General features: G+C 43.2%; 1 protein-coding gene across 1 annotated transcript in view; it reads left to right on the forward strand.

Annotated features, from left to right (window-relative positions):
* The first annotated feature begins 8,840 nt into the window (after window positions 1-8,840).
* LOC103777833 (hypermethylated in cancer 2 protein-like) overlaps window positions 8,841-17,154 on the forward strand; it is a 32,423-nt gene continuing 24,109 nt past the window's right edge. The window contains 1 exon segment of the mRNA XM_008945393.1: window positions 8,841-8,910. The gene's annotated coding sequence lies outside the window, so the exon portion shown is untranslated.

Raw genomic sequence — 17,154 nt, forward strand, 5'->3', positions numbered from 1 at the left:
TGGGAGGGCATTAGTCATTCTTGATGTGGTGAGGGTGTTTAACATCTCTTCAATCCAATGGGTGGAATGGCTGAATGGGATTTGGATGTAACTGAGTCTTAGTCATCTTTTGCTGCTGAACTTGCTATCTGACCTTGAGCGAGCTAGGCCTGGCCTTTCATCCCTGAAGTGGGTAGAGGGCAAGTACTGTAGCCAAGGGCTTTGCAGAAAACATACTCATGCAAAGGACTAGTTGTTTTTCCTGTATAATAAAAAATACTGTGGGTTTTGCTGGTTGTTTGTTTTTTTTTTTTTTTTTTTTGCACAACAGCCATATGGGGGCTTTTACCCAACTGACTGACTTCCTTGTGTGATGCAAATTCAGCTGGTGTCCCCCTTCTCTCCTTCTGGCATCAGCTATTCTAAGTATTCTTGCATTATCAGCATTTCAGCTCCTCTCCACACTTGCAGTACCTAGTTGCCACAGTCAGATGTAGTCTATAGTATAATACTTGTGAAAATTTGGCAGATTCCTGGGGGTCTGTGATCAGTGTGAGGAGAGAAGCAGAGAAGCTGTGCAGGTGGATTCTACAACCCATGGAGTCAGTATCTGCCCCAAGGACTTCTTGTGGCTAGTCATAATTGCCAGTTTCTCACTTGGTTTTGCAGGACCCTGAGTGTTGAATTGGAGATGGCAATTGGAACTTTTCCTGTTGTGAAAGAGATAGGACTGAAATATTTTGATAATTGGAGAACTAATGAAATTGGCATTGTAAAAGACAAGAAAATGGTATTCTTAGCCATTAGCAAAGGAAAGCATTTTAGTCAGATAAACTAAAATCGTCTCATTTGTATGGGGACTTTATCGTTAGCAGATGTTTAATTTCCATAAGCAATTATTATTTGGAAAGCTTAAAAATTATTTATATACATGTAAAAAGCCCTTGTATTTCACTTCAGGCAGGGAGTGAGCACTCGTACGATGGCTCCCCAAAGGCCCCACACAGAACAGAACAGGTATTTTTTTTTTGTACTTCAAGAGGAAGACAGGCCTAAGTGTAGGAGAGCACAGAGGAGAGGGTAAGCTTATACATGGGCAGGGAATGGAAATAAAGAAAAAAAACACCTTTGTGGAAAGGGATGAAAAATGCCCATATACTTCTTATGCTGTCTGCCTGCATGACAAACAACCCCCACTTCCTCTCCTCCATCCCTACCTCAAAAAAAAACCAACCCAGTTGCATTTAGAAAACATCCTTGGCAGGTCACGTGGCAGATGGCAAAGGCTGCTAGCCCTTCTGCCAAGGACAGCTTGGAGTCCTGAAACAAAGCAAACTAGGTTGAAATTCTAGGCATTAAAAAACTAAAGCAGCTGCCTCCCTGGCATCCTGGGTCTGACTCTGATTTCAGTTTCGCTTCTGCTAGATCTTAGCTAATGTCATTGCTGTGGTGTTACTGAAACGAGAACTGGGTCTGCTAGTCTTGACATTGGGTCACCCATTAGTAATCTATTTGTTATTTCTGTTATATTTGTGGGAGCGCATCCCCCCCACTCCCTTTAGATGGCAGTAATTTATTTGACCTATTTTATGTCTCATGGCCACTTGAAACTGTACCTCTTGCCTGTCAGCAGCTGTAGCTGTTTTGCTAAGTGATTATCTAAAGTGAGACTTCCTTGTACAAATGTGTATTTTAGACACTGTCACCAGAAATCCTGGGGTTCTCCTCTCTCCCTGCCCCTCCCGTCCCCTTCAGCTGTTTGGTTTCAGGACACATGGCTTACATGAACGTATGCTTGGAGTTTGCAAAATGGCTTGGATGGCAGGAGAAATCGGATCGCACAATGGGAGTTCAGAACCCAGCCACCAATTGGTACAGCAGGAGCCCACAACTCCCTCGTGCTGATCGCTGGCTCGGCAGAACATCTAGCAGCGATGTGTGTTCTCACGTCCCCCTCCGAAAACTGGTGATGTGCCTGAGAAGCAGGCGGAGGAATGTCACCCCCTTCCTGCCAGTGGGCTGGGCTCTCAGCCGTGCTTTCGGTGGTACCCCAAGGGCTGTGGGTACCGGGGTGGAGAAGGGCCTGCACACCTTATTGTGCCTTCTTGCTTACGCTGGAGAATCTCCAGCTTATCCTGCCAGTGCACTGGCTGCGAGTGGAGGAGGGGGAGAAGCTGTGTTGCAACCTCTGAGAAAATTAGTTGTCTCTATTTTATCTTTTGCAGCTGCAGCACTTTTTTTTTCCCCTCATCACCCCCCCCCTCCCCGATGTGAGTGGTATGTCTGAACCATATCCTTCAAAACCAGTTTTCTAAGCAGATTAGATGGGTAGCAGAGACAGCTATGCAATCAGGCAAAAATGTGCACTCAAGCCTTCGTTTCGTGCAGTGGCCAGAGCAGTAAGTGTCTACCACCTGGACTATTTTCTTTTCTCCTTCGTTCTCTCCCTTTCCTGTTATTCTGCAACACTGTGGTCTGTTGCTGTTGTAGACTGAAACAAAATGCTTGTTCTAGTCCTTAATTATATCAAAAACAGGGAGGGGAAGGAAGTTGGGTTCCATGCTAATGCTCATTAATGTGAAACATAAAGCATGCTCCCTGGCTGGCGTGCTTCAGCACACAAAGTGACATTTGCTCCCTGTGAGCGTGTTGAAGGGTAATCTGGGGATTACCCTCAGGTCCTCTAATACCAATCCTTCCCTGACCAGTCTGGAAAACCAGTGTCTAAGTTTACGGCTCCTCTGAATTCAGTATCCTCTCCTGGACTGCCACTGCATGTGACACTGGTCTTGCTGCCCCATATCTTTCAGTGCTCCCTATCAGCCTTGCTGTGTGCTAGGAATCTGACAGTAATGGTCTTCACCTGCTTTGAGATATCATGAGAACTCCCAGCGTTGATATTGTTTTCATGTCTGGTCTCTTCTAGGACAACAAACTGAATTTAGGATTAAACTCTCCAGATGAGTTTGGAAACCTCATGGCTAGTTCAGTATGGGTGAAAAACAGGGATATGTTAGTGGGCTGAGTGGCAGACCTAAGGAAAAGAGAGTTGAGTAAGCTTTGGCTTTCTTCCAAGAGAGGAAACGGAGCAAAGTGTCCCAGGAGCCATTTGTTGCTCCTCAGAAGGAGAGGAAGGAACCCAGAGCAAGGTGATCCAGAAGTGCTTTTTACATGGTGGGTAAGAGAAGGAGGGAGAGAACTCATATGATAAAACTAGAAAAGAGAAGTTGGGGACTGAGGTTTACAGGAAGGAGAGAAAATAAACCCTTTATTTCCCATATAAGGTATGGAGAAGGAAAGAAAAAAAGAAACTAACCTGAAGGTTTCTGTATGCTTTATGGGGTAAGAAAGAAACTACTAGAAGCCCAGACAAAGTTATATTTGAAATATTGGTAGAAAACTGTGCTTTAACATGTTGGTACGATGCACTTGATTATCTTGTTATCCTTCAAAACTAAAGAGTTACTTTAGGAAAAGGCAAAAAAATTAAATTAAAAAAAATTGCAATCTTACTGGCATGAAGGGGTTGAAAAAGTAGGTGGAAAGCTGGTTGGATGTGTCGACCACAAGAGCAGCAAGATACGATCATTGAGAATTCGGGTTTTAAAACCCAAGGAAATCATGCAGAGATATCTTTCACACTGACTCGTAAATAGTGTCTCTGAGTGTGCAGTGTTGTCAAATTTACCCTTGTTACAGGGGTAACTTACAGTAAGTTCCCACCAAAGCCATATGCCATCTGTTTGAATTACTTAGAGGAAAGGTTTGTCTCCTTATTCTCCTTCTATTAGATGTGACAGATTAATGTCTGAGGGCAGATCATTGTTAGGCTAAATCTTTCTCTGGTTATGATTCCTTATAACTATAAAACAGTCACAAGGTTATGGGGTTTAAAAAGAGAGGTTTATTGCAGTTTCCAACCCTGAAACTACAGGCTGAGTGTGTCTGCTTTTTTGTTTTTTCTAAAGTAAATCAAAACCATACACGCACATGCACTCTACCTTCTCTCAGATACACAGACCTAGAGGTAAGAACACACATGGCAAGAGAAGCGTTAGAGAGTCTCCAGGAAAATTACTAAAATAGCTTTCTGGGAATACATAATAATCCTCCCACTGAGTCCTCTCCACTTGTTTTAAGAGCTGATCATTGAGTATGAGTTGGTGGCACCTCTCATGTTTGAGGCAAAGGTTGAAGCCTTCAGCAGCTCCACCAGCACTTTCTCCCCAGCTATCAGGGAAGCCATGTCCATGCCTTGGCTAGAAGCAGTGAGGGATCGACCACTCGGAGGTCTGCTGTGAAACCTAGTTCAATACTTGTCAGACTCTCTCTGAACTTGTTGTTATAGTTGGTTAATGAACTTGGTCCTACAGTCCTTGGGTCACAACAGGAGCTGTGTAGGGGGCAAAGGGGTGTTGATATTACTATAATTTAAATTTCCTGCTGGGGAAATTTCAGTAAGAGTGAGCTTTGTTCACCGTACTATCCTTACCACTGTTTGTAAGCATGCTGTAGTGGTCAGTAGGAGACTGGTTTGACTTTTTGGAGTTGCTCTTTCAGGGAAAAATATAATATGGGTTTTTTTCTTCTAGAAAAACCCACCTGTAAAATTAATAAATAACTTACAGGAAACATTACATTGATCTCTCCGTACCACCTGAATGGGAATACCTCTTTGCTTTGCTTTGCTTTTCTTTAACTAGTCTGAAAGGCTTCACTCAGAATTGGTTCAAAACATTGTCCTGGATTCCAGGTAATCCTCAGCAGCTCAGAGAGCTGTTGTCTGATGTACCCATCCATGCTGTTCTGCTGGACTCCATGGGCCTTGGCCTTCCCATATGGCATTACAGCTCTCCTGGAGATGGTGCTGTGCCACAGGGCACCTCGGTGTGTGCCGTGGGAACTATTGTCCAGCCAGGCAGTGAGACCAGGGTTATCCAGCAGCTAAACTGCAGTGTCTGAGGCAATGCAACATTGTGGGAATAAAAGCAGTTCAACAGTGCGCTGACTCAGAATGATTTCTCGGGTCAGGTCACCAAACCAAAATGAACCAACTTTGGTTTCAGTAATGTAAAAATATTCTGTTCCAAATTACACAAAAAGCACTGGTGTTCACAACTGGGTTTCTTTTTTTAAAACTTGTGAACTTCCATTCTACAAACAAGTGTCTAGTGTCATTTTTTTCTCCCTGAACTGGGATGAGGGCAAATGTTGAAATACTGGAATTTCTTCCTTTCTGGGGAGGAGGCAGATGATGAGTATGAGCAACCAGTTTCAGGGTTAGGACAGCTGGCTCTGAAGACCTGTACACTGGAGCAGAGCAGTTGATGGTGGGGCAGATAGGTGATAGAACAGAAGGGAACACACAGGCAGGAAGAGGGAGAAGCAGCAGTGAGGGTTAAACAAGAAGAGTAAGGAGGGGAGAGTAGAAGTTTCTGCTTGGCTCCCTCAGCCGTAGGAGCCACCACATTTTTGTGCAGTGTCATGCATTTGGCTGTGTCTAGCTCAGCACCTTCTGCTTTGCTGAGTGACCAGCAGACATGCGAGCGGGTGCTGCACAGAGAGCTCCTGTCAGGGGGAGCCTGAAGCGCTTTGTAGAGGGGGCAAGAGCTGGGTGAGGTGGAGCTGGAGGTTCACACTAGTGCAGAAATAGGCAGTGCTGTGTGGTTTCACTTCTGCTCCCTGAGCAGTTGAGTCCTTCTGTGCTAATCAGGCAGGGGGGTGAATGCAGGACCAAAAGCCGAGCATTGCTCAGTTCCCATCTAGGCTCTGAGCAGGACACTGCAGCCCCTGCAAGTGAGAGAGACTCGCTGCCATTAAGTCTTTCTCTGCAAAGTAGAAAGAATAGGAAAACTTTTTTCTGGTGTTACTGGGAAGGAGCACTAGTGACTATTCCTAACACACTGTGGAGCGTTTATTATACTGATGCTTATATTATTTATAAGTTTCACAACTTTTTTTAAAAATATGCCAAATTGATGCATTCCATCCATCAGCAATGCCCTACAGGAATGAGTAGCTAATTAGAGAGCAGGACTTGTGAAAAGACAAACCCGGGTTATGCACAGAACAGGTTTCTCCAGTATTTATTGCCTATGTTACTGGCCAAGCTTCCTTGTAAGTAATAGTCAAATAATCGGCCTGGGTCCTTTTGTGAATGGTTTGAGTCTGTGTGGTCCTCCTTTGTTAGAGCAGCTCATGGCTTCTGAAAGCTTCTGCACCCCCTGTTCTGAACAGCAGAGCCTGGTGGCACCAGCTGCTTCTGCCTGGAACAAGCATTTGCATGTGATATTAAGAAAAAAAAAAAAGCCAATTTCAAAATATATTTGCTTTTTCTTTACCCTCTTATCTTTTAGCCCTCCTTAAAACTCTGGAAATTTAAAAGAAGACTGTATTTAAATTTTGGTACAAGCATCTTTTAAGCAACTAAAGCTTGAAGAGGAAAGAGAAATCCTTCCTTCAGAAATAAACCAGCAGCCAGTGTTTGGAAATATTTTAACAATAGACCATATGGGAGTCCCAAACTATTAAGCTTTATTATTCAGAAGGCGGAAAATGTGGTTTAATATTCAATTGATATACAGCATAAATGAGAGCCGCAAACTCGGCTCCCTTGAGCTGGGATTCAGATGTTCTCTTGAATATAATAACTAATGCTTTGGCCTAGTTCCACAGAATGCACCCAGCCTGCTGATCACAAGCCAAGAAACTGTAGGCTTCCCCCCCCCCCTATTCTCCAAAGTACTTTCCTCTCCTGCCAGCATGAGCTTTTGGCCTGAATATAAATCTCCTGATATTAGATGCATACAGAAGTGGAGAGGATGCTGAGAGCGCAGAGCAGTACAGGTCTGTGTGTGTGTTTGTTTTGCTTCTGCTTTAATGATAAGATTTCCCTGCACGATGTGCTGTCAGGGGATTACGTTGGCCATCCTAGGTGGGAGCTTCTCTGTTCCTGTTTCACTGTTTGTTTCTTGGTGCTGTGGGAGCAGGTGAACATCTTTTGGGGTTACTGTGATGTGGTGCCAGAGACTATGAGAGTGTGGAATTTGTTGGAGAGAGAGTGAGTGGAAGTGGTTTCCTTTTCTTCTTTTTTCTTCCCTATTTGACTTGCATATATTTATAATTGCCCTTTCCCCTTTCTAGGATGTCTCTCTTAACTTCCTCTGCTATGGGCAAAAGAACCCATAAAAGTTGCTTATAAGATATTCCATAGAGGGACTGAGATTGCCTGTATGCAAATAGAGACTGATAGTTACACAGATGCTGTGATAACTAGTGGCAAGCTAGATTACCTGCTCTTTTTTGACACGGGATCCCTGACTCACTCTGTGTATGGGATGGATCAGCTCTGTCATGGTGGATGTGGGAGGTGTGGTACGAGTAAGGAGTTGCAGGGACATGAGAAATGGTCGTGCGGGTCTGGCAGTTGAATGCTGCCCTGAAATACTGAGTTGAGTGCTGTCTTTGTCAGAGGGCTCCTCTGAAATGCCAGTACTGTCCTTGGACATGACTGAACTATGTCCACGGAAACCTTCTGCCCTGTGCCCCTCATGAGAATCCAACTGCCTGAGCACAAACCTCAGGCATGGAAAATCATAGAGATGGTGATGTTTAACCATCAGTCAGCTATACCAAGTCAAGTCATATTTTTAACAGCCTAGACACAACCTTAAGAGAGTATATTTTGTTTCTATGGCCTCTCTAGAACACATGCAACATGAAATGGCTTTGTTTATATTTTAAGTTGTAGGTGTTCAGAATTTTTCTCAGATTTTTGTGCTGCAGGACTTGATAAGTATCTGTAAGGAACTCTCACCAGTTTTGTGACAAACATTTTCAGCTGTGTTGGGTCCTATCTTTTCTAACCTCTCAGTCTGAAATCAACCAAAGCGTTCTCTGTGGTCTGTGATTTCCCCTGAGCAGGCTCAGAGACTCCAGCATTAAGCTATCTGGCATTTTTCTATACAAGTGTGATGAGCCCAAGGAAAAGACTTTAACTTTACGTGTCAGTCCAGGAATGTCTGTGATACAGAACACTGCAGAGAATACAAATTATGCACTCTGAATGTGAAGTTCAGTTTTGGCTTCTGTCTTCCCTCCATTTCTCTTTTCAGTTGTTCATGATAGCTGAAATTTTCCATGTTTTTGTCTCAACCCACACACATTTTTTTTCCTCTGGGGAAAACTGGAGCAAAATCAATTTTAATGCAATTTTTCAAGACTATTTGACTTGCACCTACATCTGTTTGGTGTGGGGGAGTGGAATTTTATCATAAAACGTTTGATTTATTTAATGTATTCAATAAGCGTCCAAGATGTGCCAGGTACTTTCTCAGCCCTTTTTGGATGAGAAATCTTGCAAGCTAAGAACTTGATAAACAAAGAAGCTACAGAACTCAAAACTTCCCTGCTCTTAAGTTCTTCATATATCTAAGGAATAAACCAAGTTTGAACAAAGCAGAGCAAGAGACTTGGTAAAGTATGAAATGTCATCTACAGTAGTGATGAGATCTAACATTACAGGAACAACAATTTTTTTTACATATTTCTTGATCCTGTTATCTTCCCAACTTGGAACAAACTCAGCTGAGATGTGTCTGTGCAGCAGCTTCGCTTTCATTGCACGAGTCTGTTTTTATTGATGAAGCCATTGCTATGATTATATGATGCTGTGCTAAGGGCTCATCTAAACAGGGTCATCAGTTCAGACCAAGGTAAGTTACAGATCTGAGTGGAAAAGCTATTCCCAGTTAACTTCATTATCCTAACAAAGGTGATTGGGAATAGTTAATAAGGAATAGCTGTTCTGGGAGAATCCCTTTTTAAGACAAACTCTTACTCTTTCTATAATTGCATTCTAGGAAGCTATTCTGTACTGAATCAGCATGGGATAGAGTGCCTAGAAGACGTTCAGACCAAGCACAGCTAGCGGTGAGTGGGGCAATATACACTGGGATGCCCTATTGCAACTACTGGGAGTGAGCTGAAGAATAGCAAAATTGGTTGCCTGTGCATCTCTCTAGAAGGCAACAGGAAATATTACACCAGAGTCACTGCACAAAGGCCTCTCTTTTAGCAGGGCTGAAGTATGAGCTGCCTGTCACTGTCTGAGCAGTAATCCCGTGTTACGGACAGAATGCGTGCTTCAACTTGTCACCAATCACAATTAAATGCTGGGGTGTGGGATGGATGTGTCTGCTTTTCTCAATGTGTGTATTTACCTAATCATGCAGGGAGCGATCAAACTAATTTGATTATTCAGTAGTGGAGACAATTGGTCGGAGGAAAACTTGCATTGTTTCTAAGGTGGACAGAAAATTAGTGCAAAAGAAATTTGCACAACCTTTTTTTGGTGAGAACCTACAGTAACAAACTCATCAAATAAAGGAAAAGCCAATAATTTAGAATACCATGAAAATGTTCTTGCAGCTCAAAATTTTGTGCTTGACCTTGCCAAGGAGGACGGGCTGGAGTAGAGATGGTGCTATTGTGCTTTAGTGCATTATTATTGTGATGTAGTTGCTGTTAATTCATAGTTCTGACTTGTGAAATTCATCCCTTCTCTTAAAAGGGAAGGTGGCAACCTGGAGTGAAGATGTTCCAGCTGCAGCCCTTTGGATGTTAATCCACCCTGACTTTCTTAAGCCTCCTACTTAAATCATTATCTTAATGAATCACCATTGCTACTATATTCAGTGCTACACAGGAACATGCAAATTTTAAACAGCCTGGAGGAAAGACCTTATTGTCTCTAAAGCACTCTGATACTTGCATTTAGATGATGCTATGATAGGTACCTTGGATACTGCTTTCCTGCTAACCCCATGCATAGATAGATGATAGGTATAGTGCATCACTAGTGTGTTCCTGCTAGGTGGCTCTCAGGCTTGCCGTGTGAGGAGATGGATGATTCTGCTACTGACTGTAAGAAGCAGCTTTAGCTCATGGGGTTGAAGCCAGACTTCTGTGCAGGTCTGTCCTTCATCTAGGTGCCTGTTGGCTATGCTTTCCTTTAGATGCAAAATGGCGAGGAGTTAAGGGAGTGAGGATGGGGGTCCCTCCTCAGCTCGTCAGCTGCCATTTTGACTTTAGGGCAAGTTTCTTCACCTGGTCACTTTGCTTTTTTTCACAACAGGAAGAAATATACCATGTAAATGTTACAAAGTATCAACTAAACTTTCTCCTAAGTAGATATCAAGAAATTTGATACATCAGGAAAATTACCAGCTTGCTAGAAAATCTTAACATTGTTTGAGGGAAAACAACATAGTGAAGCCACTGCAAAGTATCTCCAAGACTTTCAGCATTGTGTTGTCCAAATTCTTCCTTGAAGAGTCAGCTTGGCTAAGCATTGAGCTTTGCCCACTTCCAGCTCTTCCAGATGATCACCTGAGAAATTTTTACTTGTAGATGGTGCATATGGATAGAGCTCCATGTATAGTTACTTCAGATGGCAAATCTTTGTGGTTATTTGCAATATGCATTTAAAGCTTCTATTCCTTTCTTCATTAAAGAAAGTGCTGAGGCTGCTGGTCTATGTAAATGTCCTATATAGTAAGAAGTACTCTTCTCAAACTGCAAAGGAAATTCACCTGTTTTCCCCTTTCTGTGGCTTAGAAGAAGAGCCCATTCCCTTACTACAGGTAACTTCTCCTCACCAGTAATATTTCTGCTTTCAGAACAACAGCAGGATAAATGCTGAAGATTCCAGGTGAACAGACATCCTCTAGTCTGAACTGGGAGAGGACCATATTAACAGAACTGAGCTTAAATGCATATTCTGCAACAACATTATCAATTGTCAAGTCCTGTTATGCCCACAAGAAGCCAGAACATCTGTCTCCAGGAGGTCATCCTCATTTTTCCTTGCCAAATCTTCTCTGAAACTAGTTGAGATGGAGCTAGATGTTTTTAGACTAAGAAGAAAATACATTTTTTTGGCTCATGCTGAAGCTAAGTAATATGTTCTCCATGGGTCACCAGAGCAAGGGCATGTGAACAAATAGTACATGCTGCCTTTCTGCAGCTCAAGGCCTGGACAGGAGTCTGGTGTGAGGCAGGAGACACTAACTGCTTCCTGAGCCCTTTGTGCACACCCTCCCAGACAGCAGTAAGTAACTAGCCCTGGGACTCAACTTTTTTTCCTGCCTGGTGTAGCTCTGGACAGACTGCCACTTTCTTGTTATAGTGTTCCAGACACTTTTTGTCAAGTGCTTTACAGTGGTAACTTTTCTGCTCACTGGGACCTGACTGTTGTTTCCTGTGTTCAAGCTTGTAGCTGGTTCTGATCTCTTGTTGGATGGCTGTGTTTTATCATGCAGGGGGTAAATTAACTGGGGGAGCCATCTGTTAGATTCACCACTTCAAGACCAGTCAGAGCAGGGATTTCAGAAGAAATACCAGAAGTGACTTACATATGTGTGTGTATAAATACAAAGGGGGGAGGGGGGCTGTATATATAGTGTATATATTATCTGTATATTTCAAAAGAGAATCAAGGTGACTAACATTTAAGGCTGAGTGCAAAACTTAAATGCAACTTTTTCTCATTCCAGTCTTGGAAAGTAGTGGTGATGGGTGTGGGCAGGTCTCTGGCTGACTTTTTGAATTCCCTTTATGTCAGAGCTCTGGCAAGAGATTTGGTGGAATTTCTCATGCTACTGATTAAAAGTGATGTTCTATCCCACATTAGTTTCCTTAGGAAACAGAAGGAAAGGAATATTTCTCCCCAGCACTTAACACCAGTGCTATTTTTGCAGGCACTGCATGCACAATATTGAGAAAAGGAGATATCCAGAAGGACAGTTTAGATTTCATATACTGAACTGACTTACATTATTCACCTAGCTTTTGCATGCTCTTTTATGCTTGTGGGTAATAGTAGGGTTTTGTTGGTGTACAAAACTTGTTATTTCTATAGTTTGCTAGTTCAAATTCAGGGGTTTGTAACTATGGAAGTAAAATGTATCTGTGTATTATTTTGATAAGCTGTCTTGAGCTACTTCTATTAACCACACGTTCTCAGGAGTCTGCATTTTGCTCAAATTACCTGCTTAGTTTTCTGGTCAAGTAAGCTGAGATGCAGTGTTTCAGCTCATAACTTATTTTTCGTGTTATCTTTCTCATGGCATGTTACAACTACCTCTCAGAAGTTCTGAAAATGGGGTCGATCAGAATGCTCTGATGTTTCTCTCGGCATTTGCTAATTTGGCAGCATTTGAGCTGCTGCTAAGAAGCAAAGAGAAGCAGCAGCTGAGCACTGACCGACAGCACTGTTCTGAACAAGTGATCCACAGGTAGATGGATTTTAATCTGCCTGTGTCTCTATCGTTAATTTTAAGGGCTTTTGGAATCACAGTAGTGCAGCTAAGAGAGGGGAGATAAGCCAAGCAATTACATGGGGCAGCTATATTTGGTGAAGCACGTCTCCTGGGATTAGCAGGGGCTCATGAGGCAGAGCAGTGAATTGTGCATCACTGTGCCAAGCCTGACTGATCCTTCAGGACAGTCACTCATTATATGGGGACACCTGGGAAATTTCTTAAGACTGGGATATTTGCTGGGATAAGCTTAAGGATGTTTCCTTGGTTGGTCACTATAAATTTTAATGCAACAACGCTTCCACCTGCTTGTTGGGGAGAACCGTGTACTTTCTGCTTCAATGGCTGGTGGGACTTCTCACTGGGTGTGCAGGTGACAGACAGTAGCTGTGAGCTTTGAGAGGCTGCAAACTGCTGTGCTTTTGGGGAGACTTTGAGGGGGGGAAATTCCAGGGATCTGAAAATGGTGAGGTTGACTGGCTTGAACTAGGTAAAAAAATAAAGCTGTGGCAGCATTTGTAGGAAGATGAAAAATTTCACCTGTCACCTCAGCAGACTACTTAAGAGCACTGTCTGAAGTGAATCCCCAGAAAGCTCTTGCAGAGAGATGAATGGCCAACTGGGAGGAAATGCTGCACTGCCTGAAGAAACTCTCTGGATGTTTACCCAAGCTGGTAAACCAAACAGGACCCATCAGTATGCTGCTCTATGAATTCACAGTGTGCTAGTATCTTAAGCACTATGCAGTTCTGATTGCCACCTCTTGAACGTAGTGGAGGGCTAGGGAAGGTCCAGAGAAGACCATCAAAAATGGGTCTCAACTCAGTCAACATCAATATTCTTTCGCATAGAGAAGAGATGACTTACTACAGAAACTGCAGATGTTTTATACTGTCATGAATGGGGTGGGGAAGGGGAGCAGGGAGTGATTGTTCACAGTTCTTGTGTTAACTAAATTGATTCAAAGCAGGCAAAGAGGAGGCACTCTGTCAAGCACCAGTTACCGTGTGAAACTCATTGCCAAAGGGTGTTATGGATAGCAAAAGTCTAAACAGATTGAAAAATCGATGCAGGACAGATAAGTTCTTATTAAAAGTGATAGCCTGGATGCAACCTCTGGATCAGGAGATCTTTACAATTGCACAGGGTATAAGGAGGGAAAAGACTGCCTGTATTCCATTTCACTTTTCCTCCCCCTCCAGCATCCCTGCACTTTTTTTTTTTTTTCTTTCCCCCCCTCCTATTCTGTCTGTTGCTGGAGAACAGATAGAGAGCTAGACTTTGCTCTTATAATAAGGCTATTTTTATAGTTCAAAACTAGAAAGGAAACTAGCTAAGGTGCAGTGCAGGGAGCTAGTTTTGCCTTGAAGCTCACAAGTCATGTAAAGCATACTGAAATGAAGAGAATTAGGAGCGAGATGCCTCCTAATGTCCTATAAATGTCAGTGTTATAACATGCCTTTGTAGCCTCTTCTTGTTAACATTTTGACTTTAACAAAAAGCTGAGCAGTTAATGAAGCTGCTGGTCACTACTATGTTTCTAGTTGTCTTTCTCACTTTCTGTATAGGGTGCTACAGTCTGATTGCCTGGTAATGCACCTCATGAGCTGGCTTAGGCTTTTTAACTCGTGTAGTAGTGACACCTTGGGCTAGAAGCTGAGGATGGCTGCTCTCTGCACCAGGGATGGGGGAGCACAACAGGGAGGGAAGAAGTTGTGAGTAGGGAAGGAGGCTGAAGAGGAGGCAAGATACTGAAATCTCCCGTGTATATATATACATAAAAGAAGTTAAGTCTAATGTATAGAGCAGGGCTTATAGCTGTGACTGCAGTGGCAACAGTCAGCTGGTATTTGGGAGGTGAAAAAATCAGTTTTACATTTTGCTAGATGAATGTACTGTAATACAGCAGTGCCTCCTGGCAGAGAAAGCAATGTAATGTAAAGCAGTACAGCGTGGAAGAGCAGTTGGAGAGCTGTCAGGAGCTGAGTAGCTTGGAACGGTTCCAGGTGAAGCTGGGAGGCAGCAGGCTCGCTGCAGCGCGGCGTTCCGCCCGAGGAGCCGCGTGGGCTGCAGCAGCAGCGCGGGAACGCCCCTCGGGCAGCGCAGGCCGCTCTCTGCAGGGGGCTACGCGGGGCTGTCCTAGGCGAGGAGGGGAGCCTGCCCTTCCTCCTCTCGGGGGATTTCTCTTCCAGCTCACAGGGGCCTTTTGAGTTCGCAAGCCAGGCAGCCCTGGGGCACATGAGTGTGTACCTGTCAGCTGTCATTGCCTGGCACACCTGAGTAGTCAAGGGCACAGGGCTGCCAGAGGGAGCGAGAGGCTGGAGCTCTCTGAAGCGCAGGCTGCAGAAAGGCTGCTGGGTCTGATCTGATCGGGCAAACAAGGGAGTAATGACTTTTCTTCTCTTCCCCTTCCCACCCCACCCCACCAGTTGATATTTCCGGAGGGTTTTTGTGCGCGGCACTGGCTTTTATTCCAGTTTTTTTTTACGCTGGATATACTTAGAAATCTTACTTGTGGTTTTCAACCCTCCCCCCGCTCCCTGCCCCCAGCATTTTCCTTCCCTTCAAATCCTCTGCCTCACTGTACGTATAAATTGCTTGGGATGATGGGTCCTGCTTCTTAGTTGGAGCCTCTGGATGCGATTAACAAGTAATTGCTGGAAAAGCTTGTTTACACATCAACTCTCTACATTATTTTTTTTAATTGCTCTTTGAGGTGGCTGAAATGCTACTGAAAGATAACTTTCCTTTAATACTGGACAAGGAACTTCATAGGTAAGGGAAACAGTGGTTTTACTAGACCATTTCTGAGGTCCCGAGCCATCTTCCTTTTAAGGAAGGGACGTGTAGTTTTACTCTCCCTGCTTGCTTCTCCCCTACGCCAGCAAAATCTGATGTATATAACAAGGAGAAAAGAGGTTTTATTGGTTTTATCCCTTCAACAGACCTAGACTCTTTTCTCAAAAACCTGTAAGAATGCAACAGTTCATCATTCTACATGTTTGCTACCTAGCCACAACCTGAAATCCAGTAATACTGGTAAATTATCCAGGGAGATTGTCTCAATGTCAAGCTACATGTATGAGCATTGTCCAGCATGATGTAGGACCAGGGCACTGTATCTAATATGCTATGACTTTTCTCATTGTAATCGCCTCAGTCAGATGACTGGGTGGTCAACCTGCTGTCATGGATGAGCTTGAACAGGATCCTCCACCATTCAGAAACCAGTAGCTACAGACCTGGTGCCCCCCTCCTGGTTAAGGTGGCTGTAAGATTGGCTGAAGTGCAACAGGTCTTGCTCAAAGTGTAAGTGAGGTGTGTTCTGTCAGTGGCAATACAAGCCACCGTTAGCCTACTAGCAACCATGGGATCATCAGATGGAATTTGCATTTCTCTCCCACACTGAACACTGTTAGGCCAGACCTCCTCACGGGACGAGTGCCTCCTGACTTTAAGAACAAGTGGTTTACTTTGCTTTGACATTCTTGCAGCCACAGGGATGCAGTAAATGTACTGACTTTTTATTCCTTTCTACTCTTTCATGTAAGCGTGCACGCGTTATTACAAGAAATCAGCGTGTGAGCGGGTAGCTGTGCCTCATCACTTCATGAAGCATTTGCTTTCAAGAAGGGACATGGACCCTCTGTGGAGGCTGCAGAAGCAGTAGCTAGGCTGCCCAGGGCTGAGCCCCACCAGGCAAAGGCAAGACCTCACTACAGGTTTCCTAAGCTTGACAGGCAGCCAGGTCTGTTCTAGCAGTCAAGGTGCAAGTTTTACCAGTGGAAGTGCTGCCTTGGGAAGGAATAAACAAATAAGGACCTTAGTGCAGAAATTGTTTGTCTTCACAATTAATGACATTTCTCAAACATGAATTTGGAAGTGGCATGGGAGAATTTAATGAATGTCTGTTTCTTCTGCACTTTTCACATAATGTTTTGTCTGACCAGGTGAATGTCTGCCTCTTGTTCCTTTGCCACCTTCCTCACAGCAAATTAAGCTTTATCTTTTTTACATTGGGCATGTGTGTTAAGAGACTTTTTTTTTTGAAAAAGATTTCTAATATAAATTGCTGAACAAAATGTGGACAGACATGATGAGAGCCTCTTGGTATGTATATCATATGAAGGGAAGCAGAAGTCATTTGTAGGAAGCTGATGTGTACCTCTTGTTTTCACAGTGTGTGCGTGTTTTATTTTTCCCATTTATTTCAGTTTGTGTTTCAGTAGTCTCTACATTAAGAATTTGTGGAATATTGAGCAAAAGTCAAGTGCATTGTTGACATAGTGGCTAAAAGCTACTGCACTGAAAAATCTCTTTAATACCCAGGAAAAAACACTTTCTTGAAATTACAATAGCTGCCTTGAACAATTTTCATATATATTTGTGAGTTTAGGTCTGTCTTGATTCAGGCCCTGTTTGTGTTCTGCTAAAGGTTCAAGGAAAGATGGAGTACTCAACTGCAGAAAGGCTGTCCCTGAGCATGAGGAACAAAAGTTTGTAAGAAGGTAGTGGGCTTTTACTAGATGTAGCTGCTTTTGCAGGGAGATCTTGAGGCTGTTTCTGCAGATTTTATTTTTTGTTTTAATTTGAGTTTATTTAATGCAGTAAAGGATTTCAGTTGAGAAAACAGTGAAAGCTTCAGAAACTTAAGATACTTGTTTTCTAAGATTTGTGCATAAGATCTAGATGTAATGGGAGGCAAATATCTGGTAGCTCTAGATTTTGAAGGACAATGCAATGAGAATTCAGTTTTAAATCAGGTACAGCTCAGTTCTCTTTAATGAAGAGTTTGTTTTAAATGTTAAACACATTTGGATTTAAATGTTTAGTATGCTTGATAAGGAAATGAAGT

The sequence above is a fragment of the Merops nubicus genome, unplaced genomic scaffold, assembly GCF_000691845.1.
Source record: "Merops nubicus isolate BGI_N331 unplaced genomic scaffold, ASM69184v1 scaffold22838, whole genome shotgun sequence".
NCBI lineage: Eukaryota > Metazoa > Chordata > Aves > Coraciiformes > Meropidae > Merops > Merops nubicus.